The sequence below is a fragment of the Bos grunniens genome, chromosome 21, assembly GCF_055505025.1.
Source record: "Bos grunniens cultivar Pamir isolate PY7600 chromosome 21, Bosgru_T2T1.0, whole genome shotgun sequence".
Lineage (NCBI taxonomy): Eukaryota > Metazoa > Chordata > Mammalia > Artiodactyla > Bovidae > Bos > Bos grunniens.
This window is the reverse complement of record NC_141185.1, coordinates 42,826,537-42,837,083: the sequence shown is the minus strand read 5'-3', so window position 1 is coordinate 42,837,083 and position 10,547 is coordinate 42,826,537. Positions and strand designations below refer to the sequence as shown.

General features: G+C 51.8%; 1 long non-coding RNA gene across 1 annotated transcript; it reads left to right on the top strand.

Annotated features, from left to right (window-relative positions):
* On the top strand, nucleotides 1-1,838 carry LOC147349513 (uncharacterized). Its single transcript, XR_015149906.1, has 3 exons — nucleotides 1-243; nucleotides 623-863; nucleotides 1,213-1,838. It is a non-coding gene; the product is annotated as an uncharacterized LOC147349513 (long non-coding RNA).
* The last annotated feature ends 8,709 nt before the right edge of the window (nucleotides 1,839-10,547 follow it).

Genomic DNA, 10,547 nt, shown 5'->3' with positions numbered 1-10,547 from the left:
GGGCGCGCCGGGCGCAGCGGCCGGGGTATCACGGAGGGAGGCAGCCTCCCGCGGGCTGAGGGGGCGAGGAGGGGCCAGCGGGCCCGCATCCTAGGCTACGCAAGCGGCCGCTTGCCGCTCCCGCGCCGGCAGAGGTCCCGGGTCCTCCATCTGCTTCCAAGCACAGGCGCAGCGGCTCCGCGTTGACCCACATTCCCTCCAGCCGCGGAGCCGGGGGCGGGGAATCCACCGGCAGCGGAGCAGGTGCGAGCGCAGGGCGGGGGCCGAGCCCGGGGCCACCCAGCACGCCCGCCTCTGCTTGTAGGGGGAGGGGGCGGGGGGTGGACCGGAGATGGGGAGGATAAAAGATAAAGGCGAAGGAGGGTCGGGGAGAGGAGAGGGAGGAGGTTTGTGAGGGACAAGAAAGGGGAGAAGAAGCAAGGGGACAGGAGCGGAGAGGCGGGAGGAGAAGAAAGAAACTTAAAGGGAAATGAGAGAGAGCGAGGGTTGGGAAGGGCAGGAGGGGGAGGGGAGAAGCGGGAGGAAGCTGGAGGTCGCAGGCCGCACCCCTGCCTCTTCCCCGGGCCCTAGGCTAGCCCTGCAGGGAAGTATGAAATGAATGAACGGTGTACCTGCCTTCCAGGTCTAAGGGGTGCAGGGTACAGGCTGTACCACCCTCCTCGTGTCCTGACCCCCGTCCCCCGCCTGGGGTCAGCCAGCAGCTGTCCCGAACAGTTCCTACACCGCTCCTCCCACTAAGTTGGGACCCTGGACCTTCAAGAAGGCTGTGCGTTTTCCGATGAGATCACTGTCCACTCACTGACTGTGTCCACTGGGGGGACTTGAGCCCTGGGACCTCATGGATCGAAGAGCGGGACAGAAAGGCGAGTGGCGATGATGAATGTCATGGCCCTGCTCTGTGCAGTGCCCCTTCTCCAGGGTCCACCCCCAGCTCCACCCCCCACCGCATTCCTGGGTGTCTCTCAGGGACCTGAAGAGGCTTCAGGTCCCAGGGCTCTGCCTGCGTTGTCCTGTTACATCCATTTGAGTACCTGTCACCTGTATACTTACTTGCCTACCTACAGGAGTTAGTACTTTTTAGAGGAAATTGAAAGGATTTGTCCATAGACCAATGACCAATAGACACCGTATTTGTTACGGGAAGCACACTGACTGAAACTGCCCACTCTGGTCAGGCCCTTTAAACCATTCACATGAGTTGTTTTATGACAGGAGATCCTGGTAAGGAATACTGAACTAATAAGCCACCACCAACCGGAAGAGTTCGGGAAAGGTCAAAAGGAGACACCGCGAGTCCGTCCACTTCCCAGAATCCCTCTGGCTAGCATCCATCTTGGCTGAGTGATGCGTGTGCCACCAGGAAAGACTCTGAATTACAATAATTGGTCAAAGACAACCCGGAAACTAATCCCATCACCATAAAACCCGAGACTGTGAGTCACATGGCAGAGCAGTTCTCCTGAGTTCCCTTACCCTACTGCTCTCAATACAATCTCTTGCTATGTCAGCACATGTGTCTCCTTGGACAATTCATTTCCGAGTGTTAGACAAGAGCCCAGTTTCGGGCCCTGGAAGGGGTCCCCCTTCCTGCAACATATTGACCCCCTTTCTCCCTCCTCACTCCCACTTCCAAGGTAGCCACTGTTCATGGCCAAGGAGGTACAGCTGGATCAATCGGCATTCATGTGTTTTAATGTGCTTGGTGTAGAAATGAGATCAGGATAGTATAAGACCTACTGGGCAGTGACTGGTCCCCAAAAGCCAAGCAGCTCTGAGCGTTTTGCATGCAGTAACTCATTTGTTCCTGTAGACTTAAAAAATAGTGACAACATAAAGTTTGACAGTTATGTTTTATTTGGTGGGAATTTTTAGGACTGACTTCCCTGGTGGACTTCCCTGGTGGCTCAGACGGTAAAGCGTCTGTCTACAATGCGGGAGACCTGGGTTCGATCCCTGGGTTGGGAAGATTCCCTGGAGAAGGAAATGGCAACCCACTCCAGTACCCTTGCCTAGAAAATCCCATGGACGGAGGAGCTTGGTGCAGGCCACTGTCCATGGGGTCGCAAAGAGTCGGGCACGACTGAGCGACTTCACTTTCACTTTCCCTGGTGGCTCAGACGGTAAAGCGTCTGTCTACAATGCAGGAGACCTGGGTTCGATCCCTGGGTCAGGAAGATTCCCTGGAGAAGGAAATGGCAACCCACTCCAGTACCCTTGCCTAGAAAATCCCATGGATGGAGGAGCCTGGTGTCCATGGGGTCGCAAAGAGTAGGACACAACTGAGTGACTTCACTTTCACTTTCACTTTAGGACTTTAAGACAGGGAGACAGTGTTTCAAGTGACCCTGAGAGAACTGCTTCCAGGAGGTGAGTGGGGGAGGAGTCAGGTTATATAGAAGTTTTGCAACAAAAGGGCAGGTGGTCTGAACATCAAAAGTGAAAGTAGCTCAGTGATGTCTTTCGACCCCATGGACTATAGAATTCTCCAGGCCAGAATACTGGAGTAGATAGCCTTTCCCTTCTCCAGCGGATCTTCCCAACCCAGGAATCAAGAACTGGGGTCTCCTGCATTGCAGATGGATTCTTTACCAGTTGAGCTACCAGGGAAGCCCTGAACATCAAAAGATGATTGTTAATTAAAGAAAACCAGATATCCCAAATTAAGGAATTTGGCACTTTTCTGTGTATGGGAAGATATGCAAAAGTCTGGGCCCACTGAAATCATTCCTTTGATGTCCACCTTAGCTACCTGGGGCCAGCATCCTGTGTTTTCTTTTTCTGGAGGGGAGGGGCAGACCTATAGAGTCTTTATCGGGGGTGAGGAGGGCTAGCAGAGGAGCTATCCTTCCTTTCTGGCTGCATCCCCCACCCCTAAGGGCCATGCCTTGAGGTAGCCTGGTGGGGTGGCTCTAGGCTGTGGATCTCCCACAGAACCCGCTCTCAGACCAACACATGGGAGCAGAATGCTGGGAGGGGGCCACTTTGAAGAGACAAAGCCTCAAACCTTTTGTTCTCACGCTGAGAAGGCCTCTGACACAGGGACATTCTGCCTCTCATTTTGCTACAGTTAAGGGATAGTGGCCCTGCTCCCTCTCTGGGATGCCCCTTGCAGCCCCCTGTCCTGTTGTAAAGCTGTTTTCTTTTTTTTATTACTATTTACTTTTGGCTGCATTAGGTCTTCGTTGCTGCTTGGGCTTTTCTCTAGTTGTGGCAAGCTGGGGCTACTGTTCGTTGTGATGCTTGGTCTTGTTGGGAAGGGCTTATTGCCGAGCATGGGCTCTAGGCACGGGCTTCAGTAGTTGCAGCATGCAAGCTCAATCAATAGTCATGGCACATCTTTCCTGGTGACTCAGAGGGTAAAGTGTCTCCCTGTAAGGCAGGGACCTGGGTTCAATCCCTGGGTCGGGAAGATCCCCTGGAGAAGGAAATGGCAACCCATTCTGGTACTCTTTCCTGGAAAATCCCATGGATGGAGAAGCATGGTAGGCTACAGTCCATGTGGTCGCAAAGAGTCAGACACGACTGAGCGAATTCACTTTGACTTTCACAGGCTTAGTCGCCTTGCAGCTTGTGGAATCTTCCCAGATGAGGGGTTAAGCCTCTGTTCACCCCTACTGATAGGCAGATTCTTATCCACTTATGCATATTTTATGCCTCTAGAGAAGCCTCTAAAACTGTCTTCTGACTTTATCCCCTGGGCAAACAGGAAACCAGCTTGGCTGCCTGGGTGGCCCTTCAGGTAACTCTCCCCATAGATGTTTGTGGCCATGCACCCCTCCTCCCTTTCAGAAGGTGGTCCAGCCTTGTGGGTCCTCAGGGATGTTAGGTTTCACCACTAATCTGACCTCTTCTGCTAATTCTCCCATGTTCTGGTCTACTGGTGGCACTTTTTCTAGTTTTCCACGGCATCTGGGTGTTTTTTTTCTTATTTTTATTGAAGTGCAGTTGCTTTACAATGTTGTATCAGTTTCTGCTGTACACTAGAATGAATCAGCTATATGCATACATATATCTCTTTTTTGGATTTCCTTCCCATTCAGGTCACCACAAAGCAGTGAGTAGAGTTCCCTGTGCTATGCTGTAGGTTCTCCTTAATTATCTACTTTACACATAGTATAGTGTATATATGTCGATCCTAATCCCCCAGTTCATCCCACCCCTCTCCCCCTTTGGTGTCCATGTTTGTTCTCTACCCCTGTGTCTCTATTTCTGTTTTGTAAATAAGATCGTCTATACAAAGGATTTGTTTTTATATTTATCCTGCTATTTCAGAGGGTCTGAAATAGAGAGTTGGATGTTGAATGAGTCATCTTAAGTCCAATGCATGAATGAATGAATGAGCAAGGGCTCCTGGAGGAGTGGGGGGGTCGAGGGAGAGTTGGATGTTGAATGAGTCATCTTGAGCCCAATGCATGAATGAATGAATGAGCAAGGGCTCCTGGAGGAGTGGGGGTGTCGAGGAGGGCCGGGGTCTGTGCAGACACTCCTCTGAGGCAGGGATGCCATGAGGGTCAGAGGGCATGCAGTTTGGATAGGAAGTCCCACCTGTGTAAGAGCACCTGTACCTCAGGTGAGGCCAGGGTGTTCCCTGACCCTGTCTGTTGTCATCCAGGAGCTCAGCGATTGGTGGAAATGCTACAGGTCCCTGTGGGGGTGGGGGGCAGGGATATCAGCCCCTCCTTTGGGCTTAATTTAAAAGATGTGTTTAAGCCAGGGGAGGGCAGAAATAATCGCTAGAAGGAAAGAAAAGGTGATTCCCACAGGAGATGGTGAGGGACAGGGAAGCCTGGCATGCTACAGTCCACAGGGTGGCAAAGAGTTGGACACGACTGAGCGACTGAGCAGGAACACCCTGGTTTCGGTCCAGACTCTTCAGGAAAGGTCCAGCTGTGTCTCTTGGGCACCAGGCCCAACATGAAGAGGGAGGAAAGAAAAAGCTGGGGGCAGGCCAGAGACCCATCTGACCACATGCGGGGGATGCTGAGTGGAGGCTGGGAGCAGCGCCCCCCCAACATATTCACACACATACACACTCACACACCCGCCCTGGGCCTGATTGCTTGTTAACACCCAGTGGGTCCCGGCTGCCTCCTCAGGAAAAACAAACCTTTAAAGATGTGGTCCCGGCAGCTGCAGGGGGCCGGGGTGGCCACGGAGCAGATCAGGGAAGGAACCTTAGATCAGCTCATGTTTTATTTCAAACAAAACACTTTCCTCCTGAAGCCAGAGAGCTCCGTGCCTTGGCAAACTCATAAAACCAAAGCTAACGCTGTGAGGCTTCGTGGGGGAGTCTGGCCACACCCTCCGGATATGGGAAAGGCTTTCTTCTCTATTTCAAATGACCTTGTTTTGCCTCTTTTAGATGCAAATGTTTATTTGGTCTGACTTTGAAATACCTCGGTGCAGCTGAAATAATTCGAGGCAGCCCTGTGAAAAGGACCACTTCCTGATCTCCTAAATACAGACTCTTTGCAGGGACCACAGAGGGGTGGGCAAGACACCAGAGGGGCGGCACCAGCCCCCTCCCATCCCACCTCAGCAAACACAGAGGTCACTGAGTGTCTCGTGCAGTTGGGCTTTCCTGCAGGCAAGCAGTTTCAGTCCCAAGGGAGCCAGCATTTGTCAGGAACCTGATACACTTGTGCATGTCACCACCTCTAGGAAAGGGGCAAGGGACTCACCTTTCTGGTGGTGAACAGGTGCAATTTGACTTTTACCCCTAGTCCTACCTAGAGCATCCTCCAGGAGTGGGGGCGCTTGGTTCCTGGTGGCCCAGGTAAATCGTGGAGGTTCAGTTGTTGTTCAGTTTCAGTCGTGTCCAACTCTTTGCGACCCCCATGGACTGCAGCATGCCAGGCTCCTCTGTCCTTCACCATTTCCCAGAGTTTGCTCAAACTCATGCCCATTGAGTTGGTGATGCCATCCAACCATCTCATCCTCTATTGCCCCCTTCTCCTCTTGCCCTCAGTCTTTCCCAGCATAGATGTTAGCTGTGCTGAAATCTGTGATGGAGAGTTTCTCCATTTGCAGAGAAAATGTGATCCTGGATGAGTGTGTGTGGGAGGGGTGTGCACCACTGGGCTGGTGAATGGGATCAGCTCCGCCCTCCATCTACACTCACTGAGCAGTGCTCACAGATCCAAGGATTCACATGGGTCACTCCTCACCCATCTCAGGGGTTGCCATAGCATTACGCGATGTTTATAGATGAGAAAACTGATAATCAGCTCTAAGTCAGAACCAGAGGCTGAGCTGCCAGCCCAAAGAGCCTGGCTGGTCCCCAAAGGCATTGGGGTCGCTGAGGTCCTGGATGGGCACTGCCCTCCGAGGTGGTGGGGCATCCCTGCTAGTCTCGCCTGGGGGTGTGGGGTGCCTCCAGCTTGGTTTGGCTGGGGGGTGTTGATCCCATGGGGTCTCTGCAGTGTGTTCACGGTGGGGAGCAGCCCGGGCTCTGGTCCCCGGGTCTGGCCTCATCTGCTGCCACCTGCCTCCTGTCAGCTTTCCCTCCCAGATTCTGGGCAGCGCTCAGTGCAAGCCGCTGCTTCCCTCAGCTAAGCAGGGCCCTAACCTGGTGCTGGGAGCCTGCCCTCTGCAGACCACCAATCTCCACAGTGCAATCGTCCCAGCCCCCCAGGGCAGGCCCTGACACGAAGAAGCGGCTCACTACAGTGTTTGGCAGTGTCCCGTGGGGAAGGATGGAGAATGCTGGGCAGGAAAGGCCAGGGACAGGCAGCTGGGGTGGCTGTGGACACTTCCAGCCTCGGTGGAGTGTGTGGGACCCACCCACCTGGCCTCCCACCTATCCCTCCGCCTTGGGCCTTTCTTCCTCAGCTGCAGGGGTGCTTGAAGCTGGCCTGGGCCCCTGCTCTGAGACAGTCACACCATGACGGGAGGCGGTGGGAATGCTTCCATGTGGATCAGACACTTTTTTATGTGGCAACTTTCCCATCTTAGGGACACCACTTCATAGGGATACATTGGCCACCGCCATGTCTTGAAAGGGGCTCCTGGGCTTGGAGGCTTATGTTACAAAACCCTAGGCCATAAATCACATCACTGATACCAGATAAGAGCCAGATATTTCTGCTTGGCAGAAAACATGAGATTAAAGTAGAAAGGCAACTTTCAACTAAGAATAAAATAATGGGTCAATCCTAAAATGGAATTATCATGCAGTCATTAAATGAACAAAGTATATTTATGTCTGTAATATGAAAACAGTATCATCTGCATAATAATATACACAATTTATGTCACAAGTGCGGGACTGCTATAAATCAATACCAAAAAAAAAAAAAAAAACAGGGAAGGAATTGAAAAATGGACAGAAATCCCTCACAGGAAGGGAAAAGGCTTAAGAGGCTTAATCTCACGGTAAAAGAGATGCAGACTGAAACACCTGGGAACCTTACTGTAGACCTAAATCAGATTGGCCAAACTCCAGAAACTTTGATAACTGCAATGCCAGAGGGACAGGACCTGGAAGGTTTGGGCCTTTATGTCAGAACCACCGGCCCAGCAAGCTCGCTTTCAGACTTTGTTCTGTGTGTGTTCTCAAGTACCTCTGCAAAAATGTTGATCACAGGCTCATGGAAGCATTGCTTATGATTGTAAAAGGGTGGAAACACCTTGTTATGGTTCAGCCGCTCAATCGTGTCCGACTCCTTACATCCCCATGGACTGCAGCACACCAGGCTTCTCTGTCCTTCACTGTTTCCCGGAGTTTGTTCAAACTCATATCCATTGAGTTGGTGATGGTATCTAACCATCTCATCCTCCTCATTTAAAGAACCTAAATACTAGCAATAGTAATATTAATGAAATTATGGCACATCCATAGTATGGAATTATCAGGTTGTTTTTTTTTTTTAAGGTGTGTATATAGCCTAGCATGTTGCTGTCTGTGGGGTCACAAAGTTAGACATGACTTGGTGACTAAACAACAGCAAATATATAGGTCTGTGATATGGACCAGTCTTCAAAGCATATACAAGTATACTCATGAAAAAGAGGAAGCTAGAGACAGTGTGTGTAGAATCCTTTCGCGCGCGCGCGCATGTGTGTGTGTGTGTGTGTGTGTGTGTAGAAGCATAGAAATTAATTCTTGGCAGGATACATAAAACATGGACACTGGCATCATGGGTTTCTCTGATGTCTTGGGCTAATCGTTTTTGCCCCACTCTCCCATTCATATACTGAAATCCTAACTCACAGGTGTGAAAGTGAAAGTGTTAGTCACTCAGTAGTGTCCAACTCTTTGTGACCCCATGGATTGGAGCCCTCCAGGCTCCTCTGTCCATGGGGATTTTCCAGGCAAGAATATTGGAGTGGGTTGCCATGCTGTCCTCTAGGGAATCTTCCCGACGCAGGGATCAAACCCAAGTCTCCTGCACTGGCAGGCAGGTTCTTTACCACTGAGCCACCAGAGACCCTCCTGCCTTAGAAGGAGGCCATTACAACTAACAAATGCTTTTCTTCTACCAGCTGATGTAGGTTAAGTTTGTATTTTCCTAAATTAGCCTCTGAAAATGTCCAGGGCATCAAATGAATGACCTCAAACCCTAATGACTTCCCTGAAATACACATGTGCACTGTGACCACATACTAGGGCACAAGACAAGCTTGTCCATGTGTCTGGCCAGGCCTCAGGGCATCAAAGGCTCCAGGCAAGGCTTCCTGCCTCAACAGTCCTGGTCAGGGATGGGAGGTGGGCCAACCTGAGTCACAGGAACAGACCCAACCTGAAACAACCTGTGTCACCAACCCCTAGTGCCCGTGCTCTGCCAGGAGCCTGCTGCAACAGACAAGTTAGACCCCCACAGAACAGAACTAGGACTGCTCTGCAAGCTTGCTTCGCCCTGCAAGGGAGGGACACACATCTTTCCCACTCTGGCAATCACTCTTCCTAAAGTCAGACACCATTTCGAAGGTGGGTGAAGGTAATTTGAGGAGTAGGTGGGCAGATGGCACAGAGCTGGCTCATTCTTCTTTCAGACCGTCATTAGCCATGCAGGTCTCAGCTGCCAGCTCATGTTCTTGTCATGGTGACTTTGCACTTCTTCACATTTCTGTCTGTGGGTGTGGAGGGAGGGGGCTGAAAGGAGACTTTGGGGAGGCTGTGAAACAGCCAACGTGGCGTCACTGGGTGGCACACTTGGCTGGGGGCCGGTCCTGCATGGATGGGTAGGGTTGAGGGCACGTGGAAGAGACAGTTTTCCTGGCTCTGTGCTTCCCATGGTCCCTACATGTGACTCCTTTTCCTGGGCCTGTGTGGGAGAAACAGAGTGTGCGCCAGGGACAGAGCTCACCCGAGGGGCTGCCATCATGGTCATGGTGTTTGTAGGAAGGGAGACCCCTTCCAAGGTCTGAGAGGGGGCTCTTGGCTTTCACTCAGAAATGAATTGTCCAAGGAGACACACATGCTGACTAAGCAAGAGACTTTACTGGAAAGGGTGGAGAGCAGCAGGATAAGAGAACCCAGGAGGACTGCTCTGCCATGTGGCCCACAGTCTCAGTTTTATGGTGATGGGGTGAGTTTCCAGGTTGTCTCTAGCCAGTCATCTGACCCACGGACGTTGCTGGTGCTGTGTGCATCACTCAGCCAAGATGGATGCCAGCAAGGAGTATTCTGGGAGGTGGCAGGACACGTGGCGTCTCCTTTTGACTTCCGCAAATTCTTCCGGTTGGTGGTGGCCTGTTAGTTCCTCATTCTTTACCAGGACCTCCTTTCGTAAAATAACTCACGCAAGCAGTTACTATGGTGCCTGGCCAGGGTGGGCTATTTCAGTCAGTGTGCTTCCCCTATCAATGGCACCATGGTGACCTCATTTCTGCCTTGCGAGAGCATGGGGGAGGGATCCACAGCTACCTCTGCTTTCCCGATGAGTAGGCTGAAATGTGAGGGGGTAGGATGGAGAGGAGGTAGGCTAAGATATGAGACGGTAGGATGGAGAAGAGGAAGCCAGGACCTAAGGATATGTGGGGGTGAAGTGGAGTCCACTGCCAAGGATCAGGTCTGTCCACTCTGGAACCCAGGAGCCTGGACAGTGGGTAGCAGCTGACATCACAAGAGGCAGATGATGTAAGGGTGGTCAAGGCAAGAAAAAAAGGGAGGGGTTGATTCAGACTCTGTCCAGGAAGCAGGTGGGACCCCAGGTTTCCTCTTCTGCAGTCTCCAGACAAGTCTGAAGTTTTGCTCTTTGGAGAAAGTGGAGAGGGGTGACTCTGGTCTCAGGGACTCCAGGGACAGAAGGAGGTGGGTATGGGATTCTGGACTGAGAAAGGCGAGGGTAGAAGAAGAAAGACTTCACACTAAGAGAACTGACAAAGCGCCTTCCCAGCTCTACATCCAGGAAGATGGCAGCAGGACCTCCATGCTTCAGGGAGAGCACACATCCCTAGAGAAGAGACCTGGAAACGCTCACCTATGAGGTTACCCCATAAGAAATCTGCTCTTCCCACTAGCATAAAGCCCCCTCCCACCAAGAAATCTTCAGAGGGCACTTTAGTGCTACTCTCTTGACTCTGAACAGATTGCCCAGAATCCC